The following is an 18145-nucleotide window of genomic DNA, read 5'->3' on the forward strand; positions in this document are numbered from 1 at the left end:
TTGATACCAGCTGGATTATAGAGTCAGCTGCAGAGCAACACTGAGAAGGAGCAAAATTAGACTGGAAAGATGCAACCAAGCACTGCAGATGGGCAATGAAATCATGATGAAACCAGTGAATAAGAGCAGTCAATCAACAAACAACCCCTGAAATAAGAGATGCCATCTCTTAAAGTTTACTACAGTTGGTTTAGAAGAATTCTACTCACCCAAGCTCTGGTTTCAATTGAAAGACAATAATCAAAGCAGTACCTGAAAGAAACAGGAAAGTCGCTGTGATTGCTTCCTGGCATTCTAGTTGAATATAGTATATCTGAAGAAGATGAGCACTTAAATGTAGAATTGAAAATTCCCCAAATCACCCTAGAGAGAAGCAAAAGGGAATTCCGTTAGCCTAGTAAAACTGCTGGAAAATGCAATGTGGCAAAGCAAAGACCCTAGCCCTGCAGAATGTAATGGATAAAACATTTACTGTTGGTCAGAAAATCCTGGTATAAACTGATTCCAGAATACTTGCACAAAATGCCAAAAACATGGGATATTTTACAATTTTTTTTCAGGGCAACAGTACTCACCATGGTGTCAAAAACATGTTTTGAAGCAGTGATCTGAAAGAATAGCAGAATGTTCTGTTGTGTGTTTTGTCAGGTATCTGTGGGCTTTTGTGCTCATCATTCTGAGCTTCTAGGGGTATTCCAGTGTAACATGGACCTGACACACTTCCTGTAGTGAGTAGCTGATGTCAGTTTAAGCATAGGAAAGAGAAATGTCAAAGAGGAGGCAATCCATAAACAACCCTTAAATGGAAACCTGGACAGGAATATTAATCTAAATGCAGAAAACATGAAAGAATGTGAGTCATTTGTGGGGGCCATATGTTGATTCTTGAAGGGTTTTGTTGCTGGCCAGGAGAAACTAGGAGTACCCCAGGAAAACAGGCAGAACAGTTGGCAGATGATTCTGTGTGTAACAGGCATGAACAAACACTTTTACAAATTTTTTACACACTTGGCAAAAGCCTATGGATTTTTGCCATGGTCAATACAAAATGATGAATAAAACAGGTTAATGGCCAAGAGAAAATAAAAAAGAGGAGGGGGAGAGAGGAGAAGAGGGGTGGGCAATGCAGCAAGATACCAGTCATTTAATACAATTATTTGAAGGAACTGGGCATTCCTGATGATACAGAGCTCCTGTAGCAGTTCCTCTATAATTTTTCCTGGCACCATAGCAGAAGTAGTGAATGAGTGTGGGGTGAGTTGGAATTACAGTGGATTCCTTCCAACTGAGACCCTCAGAGAGCTCTGGTTTCTAAAATCAGTGAAACTAGAAATTTCTGTCTTGCCTAGAAGTAACAGCGCAACTTTTTCCTTCTCATGCACATTTCACTTGTCTTCCAGGAGAAGTAATTCCCCATGAGTTACCTGGTGACAATAGCTCACCTTTAAGACACCACCAACTGCCTTCAGCTACAGACAGACCCACATCATACCTGTTTGGTTTTTTTTCTAATTCAAGTGCTGAATTTATCTCTACAAATCAGTGATCAATACTCAGTCCTCCATAAAATCAGATTAACATATTCAGGAATTTAGCATTTAGATGCAAAGAGAGGAGAATATAGCTATTTAAAGAAGCGTGTTTTCATTTAGCTCAGTTGTGCATATATATATATATATGTATGTATGTATTTTGTCTAACAGCACAAATGCTAAATAAGTGAACTTTACTCTTCTCAGCAAATTTCAAAGTTACTCAGAGTATTAAATATTGAGCAATAAAATGTGCATTTCATGGAAACATTTATGTTTGGTTCATATTAATTAAATTCAACTCTTCCTGTTTGAAGCCAGATTAAAAGAGACGTTGACTATTGCTGTCCAATTGCAACAAGCAACAGCAAGCATTGCCTGTTTTGCGGGGTATAAGGGAGGAGTTTTTTGCATCTCTTCTAAAAGCCATGCCTGCCACAAGCTGTATCTTGACTGAAGAACAATGTATTCTCTCTGTGAACTAACCATTTTCATAGACAATGCTTTTTACTGCCATGGTAGGAAATCTTGCCTTTAGTGCTGAGGTATACTCTAATGGTAGCTAAAATATTCTGATTTGCTCCTGTATGTTTAAATAGTGAGGAAAAATATTTCCTGTATTTTACCCAAGTGAATTCATGCCAGAAAATTAATCTTCTACCATTTTCCTGTTTCCTTCCCTTCCAGTCAGTCCCTAGAAATATACTACTATAATAACTTGCACACCATTCAAAGACTGTTATGTTTATTGGTGCCTATATGTGTCATGAACAACTCTCCACTGTCCAAACAGGGAGACCCAGAGTGATGGGAGATCTGATGCTTCAGGCTTTTGGTTTCATTAAAATCAGCATAGACCATTTGGATCATACATATGATATTTTTGTGAATTTAATGATGAGGTCTTGTGAGGAAAGACTTTTCTATTGATGTTTATGGTTTTATAAGGCTAAAAATAGCACACACCTTTTCCAGTCACATGCATTCTGCATTGCATTCTTGTGCTCTCTAAATTCTTCCATTCAGGAGCATAAGGACCATTTTCTAGGTTCTTGAGAAGCTGCTGCATCTTTGAATTCTTTTTGTAGCTATGTCTTTTAACTTGCTGACTTAACCTGCCATGGCCAGAATTTGCTATCCTATTGCTGCAGATTTTAACTCCAGCAGATTCTGATTGAGTAAATCTCAAAACCAGGCACTTTCCTGTGTTTTGATCTCTAGTTGTCAGGGCGTTCCAGAAGTTGAGGATCTTGCTGAAATTCTGAAAATAATTCATCTGTTCAGGCATTTCTGCAACTTGTCAGTCTTTATATTTCACATACCCTGCTTCTGTGAGTCTGAATGCACAGTGTGGTCAGTACATTGACTGTTGTCCTTGCTTTGTATGGTTATATTTGGATCCAGACCCATGGGCACAGTAGGCTTAGTTCCTACATCCTTCTAAGGAGCGATGCCAGCCAACATATTTTTGTTTAGCCTGTGTTTCCAGGGAAGCTGCTTGCAAACCGTTCAGGATTTTCATATCCAGAGTCTCCTCTAGTCATTCATGAGGAGCTGACTCATATAGTGTGGCAGATGACCTACCATGGAACCTTACTTTATAAAGTGGTATGTAAAAGCCTAAGAACATAGCTACTCTGTGTTTTTAACACAAGAGAACGTTACTTCATCAATTGGTATCCAGACTCAAGTGGTGACCACTTTTGGAAAATCTAAAATAAGATGAAGACTCACTCCCTTTTATATATACATTTACATTAGTTCCAATAGTCTTTAGTTGATGGGGTTTAGTTAGGGGGTTTATTCTTTTATGTTGATCTCTTCTTTGTATGATCCTCTAATTATTAGATTAAAATTGCTAATTGGCTGATTTGGCCAGCAGGTGGCTTACTACACTGTGCTGTCAGCATGTGCACTCACATCCTGAGAAGGGTCTGCAGTGATGTTTATTAGGATTTCTGATGTTCAGTGGTGTTATTCCATGAGAGCAAGTGTGACATTTGTACTCTGAACGTGGTCTTTTTTGTGGTACCAATCAAGTGTAAATGTATTCATACTAGTGGGACTTTTTCAGGCCTATGAAATGTTGGAAAATTAAAAACAAATATAATGTCCCTAAAGACTTTTGCATGGTTTAAATATTTGAACTTTTTTCTTAAGAGCTTAAGAGTTTTACCAAAGGACAGTTAAATCCGGCTTCTTCCATTTCTTTCACTCTTTATTAAAGAAGCATAGAATAAAATCAATACAATGGCAATTCTTCAAACATCAGTACCAAATGCCAATCACCAATGAGCTGTAAAAATTAACTTTAATAGGGTTAATGTAGTGCTAGTGTAGTAATTTAATGTACAAAAGCTCTATGGCCTGTTCTAAAATATGTATTCATTACTTCCATTTCTTTGGACTTCAGTTCAATGGCAAAATACCTCTAGCAAAATAGCAGACAAAATGGCCTAAAATAGTTGACTTAGACATAGATTTGAAAAAGGTAATGTAGTAGTGTTAAGAATGTGGAGTGTTCAACAAGGTGTACTTTTTTTCTTTTTAGAATTGTTAGTAATTATAAAATTATTGTTAAGATAGGAAATACAGCCATTTAAACCTAGAAGTGAGACCACTTTATTAATGTCACTGAAGTGCAGATATCATTGACCAAGGTTCTGTCACCATAAAAATCAGTCACATATTTTGCTGATATTCTCAATAGAACATATTCCTTAAAATTTTTGAAAAATACAGAATAGGCAATGGACTCTTGTTCTTTATCCATCATCCTTTCTGATTTGTTTTCTTACATTTTTCCATCTTTGTTTGGGACTACTGAATTCCCTACACTTATTCCCATAACAAACATCTATTAAACAGACAGCAGTTAAAGTTGAAGACATCAATACACATTACTGTAAGCATATATCTTTTTCCTAATGGCCACAGATATTTTCAATTTGTATTTGAGCAGCTGGGCAGCTATCATGGCATGCATGGTTACCAGAACAAGCTTTCCACAAAGCAGGACCAGAATCTCTTGAGAGAATGCCAGAAAGACAAAAGTTCATGTCTTCCCTAGTGTTCACTATAGCTGAAGTACATTCAAAATATCCTGAATTTGCTTTGTATTATATTACTTCCCTACTCATTCTGTGTCCTGGTATTTCCTGCTGCTGCAGTCCTTTGAATCCTTTTTTTCCCCTCTCAGATATATGCATATATTTTCCCATTTTCAAGACATGTCCTGTTTCATCTTAAGTAGAATTCAGACATTACAATAGCAATAACTTACAAGTCTCTATATCCACTGACATTGCAAGTGTTACATAGATTTGAATATCGATGCTATAACTACCAGTTTATCAGTTGGTTTAGAGCACAGAGATTAGCATTTCAGTAGGACAACATAAGTCATCATGAACTTCTGATGGTTTTTTGCTGAAATCAATTTCTACAGTTTTGTTGCTGTATCTTTACAGAACTATTTTTTCTTTTAATTTCCTTAAGACAGATTCTATTACTATGTCGGTGTTGTGCTGTTCATTACAATGTGCTAAACACAAAGGGGCAGATTCCTTGGTCTGTCAAGACCACTTCACATTCAACTTGGCAAATTCCAGAGTGAATCTAGAGCAGTTGATAGTGCATTGTAGAAAATACTTATGTTGTGCATGAAACTCTCATTGATTATTAGGATTTCTGATGTTCAGTGGTGTTGTTTCATGAGAGCAAGTATGGCATTCGTACTCTGAACATAGTCTTTTTTGTCATCAACTTCACCTGCCAGTATGTTCTGTTTCTCCTTCTCCCTATTCGCCTTTCCAGCACAAATAGCGTCATTCTTTAAGTGAACCAGAAGAATGCAACAAGCATAAACCGAAATGGAAGTACCAGGTAATGCTGTCCATAAGTACAAATTAAATCCAAATCCATCGTTTTCATTTATATTAGGGGCAAGTTATCAAAAATTTGCTTCCTAGGAAAAACCAAGCACCTTAAGAATCTCCAAAATTTGTGTATTTGAGTTTACTAGCCTCTGTAAAATTAGTTCATCTTCTCTAGGTTATGGTTCTATAAATTGTAATCCCAGAAACACCAAACAGAGATAACTCAAGATCAATGCAAGTTATCTGTTTTCATGTTTGATTCTTGTAGTAACTTAATGCTTTCCCAGACATTCAAGCTATTGGCAACTGTACAAGAAGATAAAACATCTGGAAGTTAAAAGTAAACAAATTAAACCTTGGAATGAGGCATACATTTTCTAACAGTGAAATAAGCTAGTTGTTTATCATTTTACCAAGGAATTCTGTGAATTTACTATTATTTGTGTCTTTAAGTCAGGGACAGATGCAATAACAAAAGATTTTCTCCAAGCCAGAAATCCAACAGCTTAATATAGGTAGAGGTGATAAGATTGGGGTGCATTTTATACAAGTGGGGAGGCTAGATTATGACAAGTTTTGAACTTCAGATCTGTGAATCAACCCAAGTTTTGTCAGGGAATATTTTGGCAGAATGCCATTAGAGATGAGAAGAAGCTTTCAGCTTTCAGCTTTCATCATGCCAACATATAGCAGAGTTCACGTATAACAGCACCATAAATCCTTGAGAACAGACACCTGAAATGATAGAAATAGAAAGAAACAGTGGGAAAATTTCTTTTATTTCTGTCTCGATAGTTGTTCAGTCACAAAATTAGTTCAGTGTCACTGCATTCTCATACTCTTTTAAAGGTAACTATTAGTGTTAGTTCCTAAATATCATTGAGAATGTAAGAATGTCTAGAGCTATTTTCTGCAGTGAATAAACTATACTGTAAGTGCTATATCTATTTTTTTCTTTTTAGTCTAGTGTGAAATAGAGTGTTAAGTAGTTCTGAGCTCAGAAAACATATTGTCTTGGACAGAATAGTGGACTGACTATTGGAAGACCTGTGTTCCCATGTCAGAGACCTTCCCTTCCTGGGGCTGTACATGGTGTCCATCTGTACCTCAGTTTCCCACTTTAAATCAAAAATAATATTTCTCTATCTCACGTGACTGGTGCAAGGCTGCAATTCATTGAAACATAGCAAACTTGAGCCTGTAAAAGGCTGCATTAGGTATACCCTTGCTGGTGGCCCTTTGAAAGAGGCAAAGTGTCTCTCCTAGGCACAGCAGCTGCTGGAGATGCAGAGAGATGCTTTCAGCATGTCCTGCATTTAGTTTCCAACATTCCTGCACAGAATTGAAGTCCATAGTCACATCTCATTCCATCACATCACAATATAACAGCAGCAAATTTCTGCTTATGGTGGTGTACAAGCACACTTCACATGCCCCTTGGAAGATACAGGGGTCTAAGAGAGCAGGCCCAATGCCTCGTGCAGGTAGCCAGAGGTAGAATTTTTTTGTCTTTTTCCCTTTTCCCATTATATGTGTGATAGTTCCTCTCATATTTATAGCTTCAGTTTTGTCTGTCTTTAATTATTTAAAATATTAAAATATTATTACATTCAGAAACTCCATTTTTACAAATGAACTGAGAGAATAATTTTCTAAGACTCTGGAGGTTAAAAAATTTGTACAATTTATCATTTATATTAGCTTTTAGAAACAATGGCCGCTGTCATATAGTCCTTTAAATATTATTCAGCAAATGTAGTGGTGTTGTTAATGTTCTAGAATTGAAATAGATCTTGGAAAAAGTTCTATCACTTTCAGGATTATCTAGTTTTTGCTGAAGAAACATCTCATTGTCCTGTTTTGATCACCAATGAGGAAGATGGAAAGCATCTGTGTTAAATATTCACAGGTCTGTCATGGTGTTATCAGTCTCAGGTATTCTGAAAAGGTCTAGTCCTTAGTTCTTGCTGCTCAGTCATCTTTATATGCTTAGTTTGTTTCAGGGACTATTGAACTTCCTATTGATAAGGCCAAAAATGATCACTGCTATTGCGTTTGCTATCAAAGCTGTTAATTACATAAAAAATGAAATATTTAATTTAAAATACTCCAGTGACTTTTGTGAGGTGTACAACTTCTTGCCAACTCTTCTAATTTAAAACATTATCTGTTTGAGGAAAACATATGTTAGAAATTTTTAATTCAGTGATAGGAAAGACACTAATGAAATATGCATGTATGAATTTTGTATTGCATAAGTTTCCTCTTTCTTGAAATATGATTAAAAGCCAAACATCTGGATTATGTTTAAAAAGCTTGAATTTCCAGTTTTCAGAGAGATTCAATCTATTTTGACACTGTACACTTAGCTTTAACATTTTCAGCATGCTGTTAACATTACTTGATATTGTAAAAAAAAAAGTTCAGGTTTAAACAAAGTTGGACTTCTCCTATTGCTAAAAATGTTTTCTGAAATAGCTTTTTCTGCAGCATTCACACAGCCATACTTTAGGCTGTGTCAGCAGCTCTGTTATAAATTTGCTCTTGAGAGCAGTTTGTATTTGATCATAAAAATAACATTCCAAATTGAGAATATTTTTTCTTTTGTATAAAAGTACTATGTTTTTTCCTAGAATAATATTAGAAATGAAATACTGAGTTCTTAACAATTTATAAAATTCTTCTAAAATGAGATTATTTCATTGTAAATACTGATAAGGTCGGGGAGTAGGGTGCCAAATTTCTCCTTTTGTTTTAGTAACATTAATGTGTAATGGCAAAGAGAATCACTATTATTTGTGTGTCTCTTGAAAGGTTCAGTGTATGACTCTCTGCAGATGAGCATAAGCAGTTAACTTAACTATACTAACTTAACTATATGACTTACTTTTTAATGTGTTTTGCAATAGTTTTGATATCCTTGTAATGGTATTGCTGTAAGAGGAATTGCAGCATGTGCCCGTGTTTTAGATAGTGAAGATCTTTTAGCACTTCCCATGGACCTGGTGCATGACCCAGCTTTGGCATAACACAAGGGACATTGTATGGAAAAAATCAAATAGCACATTGTAAAAGCTATAGCTTTCTCTGTATTTAATACAGTATAGGATCTACATTTAAAATAAAAATAACATTTTTCATTACAACTGTAGGGCAAATTGAGAAATCTGCTGTCAGCACCCTTTCCAATCAGCACTTGGATGGGCAGTCAAACAGGCGTGAGTTCTGTTGTGTAGGAAAAAGTTCAATTACTTTAAAAATCACGTTATCTGGATACTACAGATAGTGGGAACTGAGATCCACATGTTCTGAGGTTGGAGACTGAGCAAGCCAGATGCAGAGTTTTTCTGACCTTGACTTGAGGTCACTCACCAGCCTGCCAGGACTGTAGGGCTGTTGTCACAGGCCATGGATGACTTTCTTTTCTCACAGTTGACAAGGTCTAGTTATTTGCATTACTAAAGCCACTGTGCCTGAAGCGGTGTGTGTACTGATCTTTGTGGAATTACCTGTGCCTTGGTGGAGACTGAGTTCTGCCTCTGTTGATCTTAGGAGCTTCAATTTCCATTTGGATGTTTTTCCAGCAGGAATCCTCTTCTCCCATGAAAAAATATAGCAAATAGGTAAGAAGATGAGGATCCAGAGATATTCTACCCCAAACACATCCCAGTAGTGTTGCTGGAAGAGTGAATAATTTATTTGTAGATTTTCAGTCATGCTTCTCCCATGGAAGGATATTACTGATCACCATTAGCAATCTAGCAGGGTAACAATGCAATAAGGACTTGAGAAGAGCTAGTCTGTGAAAGATAAATGCACAAGAACATCCATTTCAAAACAGAATGATGCCTGTAACGTGCAGCCTGACAATAGTAGGTGCATTTGGAATTAAATTTTTGTGTAGAGGAGTTCCAATTTTGTGTTTCATGCATACTGCAACAGCAGGCACAGCTTAGCAGAAGAGAGGATAACAGGTTATAAATGATTTTCTTTGAATATCTCCAAAAAATTTCCATAATCTTACAATGTTGTATTTTAGTTTGTAAAAATGTAAATGTAAAAATGCATCAGTATGAGATTTCAAGAATATCCAGCCAAGGATGGAGCTGCAACTACACCTTTTTTGTTTCCAGGCCAATCTTTTTCTCCAACTTCAATTGTATTTTCTGCTCAATGATAGACTAACTGTAGTAATACACCAGTGTTTTGGAATCTCCCTTACTCTGTGGGGATTTTTTTTCCCTCAAAAAACTATACCTGAGCATTATCCCAACAGTATAGTAGCTATTAATTTCTAAAGAGCACCATTTAAAAAATTTTGATATTAATTATCCAGGCAACTACATACATGTAAATTTAGCTAAATCAATGTCTAATATGTTAAGCATGTCTCTTGGTTGCATCTGTATTTGTCTATACCAGAAGTCCCACCTCTTGCAAGGTGCAAGGTATGAAAACAAACTCAAAACCAACAGTACTGTTGCAATCAGTGCAAGATCAGTCTCAAAAATTCCTTCATAAAGCAGCCAAAGATCCCAGCAAAACACATAGTTTTACAAAATTGATGGACTGTTAAACATTAAGTGTACCAACTCTGCGGCCTTACCTGAAGTGCACTATAATCTGTGCAGGGCACCATGTTCTAACATCCCTGTCAGGCTTTGCCTTTATTGTAGGTGGGTGGCCAGCTCAGATCTAGTGGGCTCTTATGCACCTGGCGCTGGATTACCCTTGCCATATGAATTGAAAAGACTGTATTTTGGCTATGTGTTCTCAGAATTTAATTATGTTTAAAAACTGGTTAATAGTATAGTAAATAACTGGTATTGCTACAAAATTGCATTCTGAAGGTAATGGGATTGAATTTCAACGCAAGTTGACACTCAATTACAATTTCCATATATCTAGTGAATAAGCCAGTTCTTGGCTGCTATATTAAGGTGGATGTCTTCCTGCTTAACTGAACACTGTGGCCAAATGCATAATAAAGCCAAATCAAGGCTTAATATACCCACTCAAATTTTTATTTTTTGTATAAAGTAATAAGCTTGCAGAACAAACTCAGGGATGTGGTTTTAAAAAAAATTAAATTATCAATATTTGAGCAAAATTCTGCTATATTTAGAATAACAAAGCTTAAAAAAAAGGAAAAAAGCCCAAAACAACCAAGCCTTTTAAACTTCTTACTGAATTACTGCCATCAGCCAGTAGATCCATGGGGCTTGTTCGGCTAAAAGCCACAACAGACTTTGTAATGCAATGATGTAATCTTGGCTTTGTGTCATTTATATTCAACCTAAAAAAACAATTTTCCTGAATAGACAAGCTGACAACAATATTGTTCGGTGTTGGTTTTTATTTGGATTGTTTCCAAATGATTCATATGCCTCCACAGCAACACCCCATGCCTGCTTGAGTTTTTACTCTGAATTCCGAAGTTTCCCCTTTTTCCTCGCGTTTTATTTTGCTTTTAAAGTCCCAGTTATGTTTGTGAAACTAACCAGCTCGGCCACAAAATTAGGATGTATCTTGCAGAGTGCATTCATTTTACTTTTTGCATATTTTTCCCGAGGTCATGTCAAGGTTAGTTTGAATTCCATCCTACATTAAGACTTCTTTCACAGCTATTTAGCTCTGCAGCCTGCGCCCCGCTGGGGTCTGCCCCTTGGGCACGTCAAAGCTTCAGACCTGACAAATCACACACAGATGAAGCTGTACAGTTTTTTAAACAGTTTCATCACTAACGTGGGGTTTTTTTAGGATTGGGGTTTTTTTTCCTTTACACTACAATTCTCCCATCCCCCCCCCCTCCAGTGGAGTTTATTCTCTGAATTGCAATATCCTGAAGAGTGATTTCCATATGGAAAATTCCCTTGCTCAGGCGAGTTGTAAAATAGAAATGGCGTTGTATAGTATGTGCCACTCACAGATCCCCAGAAACTGAAAGCACTGCAGATCCTCTTTAATAACAAACTATAGCTCCTTGTCTAGTATCTCTAATCATATTGTTAATGCCTATTTGCACAGAAGAGCCTAACACTATAAAGGCTGATAAATACTCAAAAATTGTCATCCATACTGTGAACCTGTTAGTTATCCAGGAGAGCTGTTAGTAGTTCACAGGAATAAACTTCTGTCATGCTTGGGATTACTCAGATGAGTAAATGTTCATCGGTGTCAAGAAATGACGTTGTGCTTCAGCAGCAATCCTTAGGGGACTTAGGAAATCTTAAGTGGGTGTATGTGTGTGTATATATATAATTAGCTTCACAACTATCTGCAGGGCTTTCACCACCTACGTTCATGCACAGACAGACCCACACACTCCCCATGTATATGTCGCTGCATAAAAATTATTTGAAATGTATAATGCAGTTTGCAGGTTAAAATAGAATTTCTAAAATTCTTAACTGTAGACTGCTATCTGTTTTTTAGCATTTTGTGAAACTAATGGTGCAACACCATTTCCTGTTTAATTGATGAAGTTAAAATGCCTGGCTGCTAATGAGTGTATTAGCAAACAATATACCCTTAACAAGCTTAAGCAGCTCAGGATTTTAAAAAGCAGCTTACTGTCCTCCTCATTTTTATAAGACAAAATGTACTGCCTTCCACAAATTGCTTGATCGACTGATGAAGTACTATAATTATAGTTGTATTGCAGTTTTGACAAAGCCACAATAACAGATTGTAGTTTAGTCCCCACTCTAGGCACACAACTCTTTGCATTACAAAACCCAGTTTTACTGGTCTAATTCTTTGAGAGAACAAAAGGCACCTGGAGATGTTAACTATATACTAAAAGAAAACTTGGAATCTGGGAAATAATAATATTGAAGCATGACTTTTCTTCTCGCAGTTAGTTCATTGGGAATGGTATCTAATGAAGACTTGTCTAAAGGCTTGCTTGTTTGGAACTAATTAAAGGCAGATATCCTAAATAGAAAAAGGATCATGGGAATTACATTAGGTGTCTGGAGACTTGTTATTCTTTTGGTACTCTGAGTAGATTGTGGAAGTTGTTAGGGATTCAAGAAATAAGGCAAGCTAATAAAAAGTTCTATTTTTCTGGTTATTGGCCAACTATTGTATTTTTGTTTGCAATAAGATTTGTGCCAACAGGCTAGGGGCTTGAATAAAACATTTAAACATTTGTGCATTAACACATTATGGTGAAAAGAGAGTCTTGTGCTTTCACTTGGTGCATTTCAGCCTTCAATTAATGTGAAAGCACTACAATGCCTATGCAACTTCTCTTGCCTAGTGGTGCACCATTTATCATTGCAGTTTTACATTGACCTTGACACCCACTTCATTAGAATAAAGATTGTCTACCATTTAGGTTACATTGTTCCTCTGCACAGAGACCCCATGCAAATTTCTGTTCAGATAGAAGAGCTGTGAGCCTGTCAGAGGTCATCTGCATTAAATGATTGCAGCTATTTTCCAACTGCTTCTTTTCATTCTACTCAATTCAGGCTAGGAGGATCAATCAAGCCCTCTGCCTGAAACAGTGGGACTGCTGGGAATATAACTGTTTTTGGTAGTAGTGGATATGCCCTAAACAGTATTAAATATTTAATATAAATTCATTAAAGGGCACACAAAGTCTTCAAAAAGATATTACATATATAGTAAAATTTAAAGTGTTGGGATCACTTTTCTTAAAAAAAAGGCAGAACAATGAATGCCAACTGCATAATTTTTTAATGTAGGCAAAATTCAGTTCATGAAGTTGCTTAATATTTCTTTCAATATGTTTATTTCTCAAGCTGCCACAGAAGGAAATGCATAGCAGACGTGTAATCTGCATTTGTTAGTTCCTGAAACATAAAAACCTCAGGTGTCTGTAGGGGTTTAACATGAAAGTGCTAAGATTTGTTTTGTCTTATAGGCGTGCACCCATATGCACATGCACTCTCACACAAATACATATTGTGCTGTTGTGCTTATTTGTAGGGGAAAAAGGCAAATGGAAATAACTTAGCACTCTCCTTCTTGAGTTTTCCGAGTGATATAATTGGAATTAAATTATTAATGGGAGATACTTAAAAAAGATTGTTTTATGATCTTCTATTACAGAATTTGCAATTCATTTTAATATTTGTAGTTTGATTTATATCAAAGATAATGCAATCTATGTCCAATTAACAATACATAGCCAATGTAATATGATTTCCAGATCATGCAAATGGAATAAACTAGAAGAGGAAAAACTGATTCTTAACCTCAGATGTAATTTGCTCTGTGAGTTCTGGCAATTTTAAATGACATTGCACTTTTTAATTTTTCCAAAGGCTCAGCAGCAAATTTATCCCAATCAAGAAAGCCTATTATTAATTTACAAGGACAATTGTAGGAGTCTTTATAATTTCTCTGTGCAATTATTTGCCATAAATTGCTAGTGCAGAAATACATGAAGTTTGAAAGAAACAGAAACTGCTTTTCATCTAGACAGATCACACTGCCCAGATCTTGAATGTTGTCCAGAGGTTCTAATGCTATTGACAACATAAGAAATATAACTAAGCTTCTGGACAGTGTCTAAAATGTTTCGCACTGACAGTACCAAAAAGGTAGAAGCATTACGAGCTATTGTGAAGCGTAGGCTGGCCTCGAGCAGATTCCTTCACTTTGCTTGTATACAGCTGAGCTTTGGACCCTGGACTTTAGAATAAAAAGACTCTTTGTTCACCACTGAATGGCATTAGGCATGGGCTTCCTAAGGGGCCACCATGAAGCCTAGCATGAAGAGTGCAAACATTATCCAGAAAGCAAAGTGAGAATGTGTGTGAAGAGATGATGGACAAATATTGCTATGTATGCATATATATATATATGTGTGTGTGTGTGTGTGTGTGTGTGTGTGTGTGTATGTGTGTCTATATATATGTATATATTTATGTTATGTATTTGGTGAATTTGCTTGCAAAATATTATTTACTCAATTTTTTCATGCAGTATATTTTGCAAATGTGAGCCACTGCTGACTGTGCATGCACATGCAGACACCAAGGGTGTATGTCTGTATTTATTGGTGTCTGCCACAGTCAAAATGCCCCAAAAGGCAAATCTTTAAAATGTAGAATTTCAATGCAGGTAAAACTAAGGTTGCGGGTCACTCAGCTGTGGTCTCAGTTGTATATCCTACAGTGTCATGTGACTGAAGATACTTTGTTAGCATGTGAATGATGGAATGCAGAACATCTACACATAGCACACCCTTATTTCAGTAATGGAGAAAGTTCATTGGCTTAATTCTTCTGTGCTTCGTAGCCATAGCTCCACTGTGTGTTCAGTATGTCTGGTCTCTTTTCACTATAACCAACAGAAGCACCATACAAAAGTCTTACAATGGATGTCTTAATCTCTCTGTGTGCTTTTAGAGCATTATTTTGAATTCCATCATGCAGGCTTTTTTTTTTTCTTTTCTCTTCTGAAGTTTTATTACAACAACAGAATTCCCAGGGAGCTTTAGGGGCAAGGTTCGCATAATATTGCCCTAAAGTTTTGCTCAAGGGGTGGAATCTGCTGATCTCCTGATCATCTTTTTGTGGTGTTTCTCTTTCTGAAAGATGCAGTGCGCAGTCTTACAGAGTTGTTAACTGTGTACAGATTTTTTTATTGTTTACAAGACAGTGCACATCTACAAACCTTTCATGATGATTTCTTTCTCTGACCTCTCAGTGACTAGGCATCTTGTTCCTTAACACCGAGGGAGGCTGAAAAATGCTTGAGTTGCTCAATGTGTGCCTTCTATACCAGTTTCAAAATGGCTTATTCTTCTGGTTTCCATGGTGACAATTAACACTGTTACAAGGCATTGTTCCAGTCTCCATTTGGACAGAATTTTCGGGTGTGATTTTTCACACAAAAAATGTTTTATATAATTTTTTTAAGAAAATAAAAAAAGGAAAAAAGACACAGTTTAGCATAAAGTGTTGAAAAATGCATCTCAATCAGCCTGCCTTTATTTCTTAGAATGTTTTTATCAGGAGAAATAAGGTTTTAACTTGCTTTGTTTTGGAATTCAACTTCTTTTGGTTTAAATATTTTTGCCAAACTTCTTCATGGATAAATGGTACTGCATTTATTTTAGCTCCTTTCTTTGTGCTTCGAGAAGTATTGATCGTATTTAGAGAGAAGGAATAAAAGGCCAAATTCTTTAACTTACATAACAATGTTTTGGATTTATTTAGAGTGTCCTCGGGCACACAAAACCAAGCACACCAAGCATGCAGCTAATCATGCTGTAAATATTTTGCAGTTTTTACAGTATTTTTTGATCGGGTTTTTTTTCCCAGTTTATATGACAGGTGTTTTGGGAAATTAAATATTACCCATTTATTTATTATTGTAGTTGTTGCAAGAAAACTGTGACTTTAACTTGCTTAATCTCATTTTTGACTATTAAACAGTAATCTATATCATAACATCCACAGACTGTCACAATAGAGCAGTCTTTGCTCACTTAAAGCTGAGGAAAGAATGAATCTGAAGATTAAATTATCTTCTCACCACAGGATTAAGTAGTCCTACCAGACTAGGTTGTGCAGCAGTGATAGAGCTGGTAGCTAATTTTTCCATGCAACTGCTCAGAGTGTAGGTGTTTAATGGATTAAAAAAATAGCATTAGCAAGAGCATCTCATGCTATCAGTTCTCAAACCATACCTCCTTTACATTAAACTCTTCCCTTAACCTAAAATATGCACTGCCTATTAAATATCCAGGAGTGAAACAATACTGACTCTCAGTTATATACCAATACATCTGATAATCAACTGAAATCTCTCATCTTTTACTGTTACTGTATAATGCATTTTCTGTCAATCAGCAATTTTGTCATGCTCGTTTATACAGTAGGTTACACGGTGACAAAGACAGCATGTACATAAAACCTAGCTTATTTAGTTTTTAATGTAATAACCTTTTATAACATCTGTCACAGTGTTTGGATTATGCAGCACTGAATTATTTTATCTAGTCCAAAATTAAATGAAACGTCTTCCGTTTCTAAGTTAACAAGAACATTGTAGTTATGAAACATGCAGTGTGTTTTATTTTGTCATCAGTCCTGCACTGCCCAGGAACATCCCCAGCCCAGGCAGCAGCCAGTGCCAGCCTGGAGCAGGTGATGAGCAGTAACTGGCTGTGCCTGCACCAGTGACACACAGCTAGAGGACTCCCTCAGTCTATTAATTCACTTGACAAAAGAAAGGGAGTTGCGCATACTGGGTTTCAGTGCCTAGCAAATTGGACTCTGGATTCCCTTTGATATTACATGTACTTATGGAAATAATTATGCAAATCCTTTTCGGCTATATCATCTTTAAATAGAAATCAGATTACATAAAGAAGATTGTAATCTCCTCCAGCAGCCATTCTAGCCGAGAAGGCAATAAAACAGGACCAGGAATCATACTTGTTGAACACATCAGTCGAATAAAATGGTGCTGCCTCTTGGGGTCCAGCCCTAGTGCCCAGCCTGGTGTAGGCACTGCCCACAGTTGTACACATCTCAAACCTCAGCCACAGCACAGCGAGTGTCAAAAGGCAAGTTCTTCATAAACAATTCCTTGGGTTTTACCATGCATATTCATGCAATTTTGGATACGCAGACACCTGATCAGTGTTCATTAATAATGAGAAATGGTTTAAATCACCTCATTTAAAACATTTGCTCTATGATCCACAAATGACTAATATTTGCTGAAGTTTACATAATACAAATGATGTGCATGTGTTGTGTAAATGAGAGATTAAAATATGAAACTAACAATATGCAAACATATGCATGGAAATGCTGAGAACCTGTTAGCTGAAACAGTGATTTCACACCTTTATTATTTTCTTTAAGCTGTCTGCAATTGTATTTTTGCTTTGTTTTCCTACAGAGCATACTCTTGGATCTGGCAAACGCACCCATGTTTTAAACATTCCTAATTTTGGTTTAATTTTTATATTTATCCCAGTTATTAACATTTTCAGTATGAGCTGCAATAGCAGTTTTCTTGACTGAATTTGAAGCAAAGAAAGCTTAATGTTTAGGAAACAATTTTCTAATAGCTTTGCATAATTTATGTAAGTCTTGTAAACACCTTTGCAAGTGTATGTACTGAACTCTCTTCTTTCAGTAAAAGGCACATTTTTGGCCATATCAGAAGTTTCATTTCAATGAGTCTTTTAACACTTAATTAGCTTAACTATATGGAGGATATGTATATGTGGATGCCTGTGTGTTAATTTTTTTTTAATTTACTGTACCAACTATGAAAACATAATTAACCACTATAGTAACTATTATACGTAATAGTTAAGTCAGGTTTTCAGGGAATACAATTTTAAGAAAAATATTTATTTTCTAGTTTGTCTATATATTAGACCACATTTTTATAGACAATGTAAATAATATAGACCTAAATATTTAGAAAGTCCTATGAAAGAATTTCTGAAAGAAGCTTCTAGTTTTATACCTGTTATCCCTGTTCTTTTTTTTGTTTGTTTGTTTTTTAACAATAAATAACAGTGCACAAATAGAAGGTATTTTCAACTTGAAGAAACTATTGGACTGTATTAACATTGTGGCTGTTCTAATTTGTGGTCCAGTTCACTGTTCCTGTTGGTTGATGCAATAAAAATCAAGTAACTGCTATTGTGTTTTAGGGGAACTATTTCTAATTGTTTTTCAAATGTCAAACTCTCACATTTTCTGGCCCATGTGCGACACAGAAGCC

General features: G+C 36.1%; 1 protein-coding gene across 2 annotated transcripts in view; it reads left to right on the forward strand.

Moving 5' to 3' along the window:
• The window catches only part of AKAP6 (A-kinase anchoring protein 6), a 259646-nt gene that overhangs the window by 191341 nt on the left and 50160 nt on the right, over positions 1-18145 (forward strand). The gene's annotated exons all lie outside the window — the stretch shown is intronic.

This window comes from Camarhynchus parvulus, chromosome 5 (genome assembly GCF_901933205.1).
Source record: "Camarhynchus parvulus chromosome 5, STF_HiC, whole genome shotgun sequence".
Taxonomy (NCBI): domain Eukaryota; kingdom Metazoa; phylum Chordata; class Aves; order Passeriformes; family Thraupidae; genus Camarhynchus; species Camarhynchus parvulus.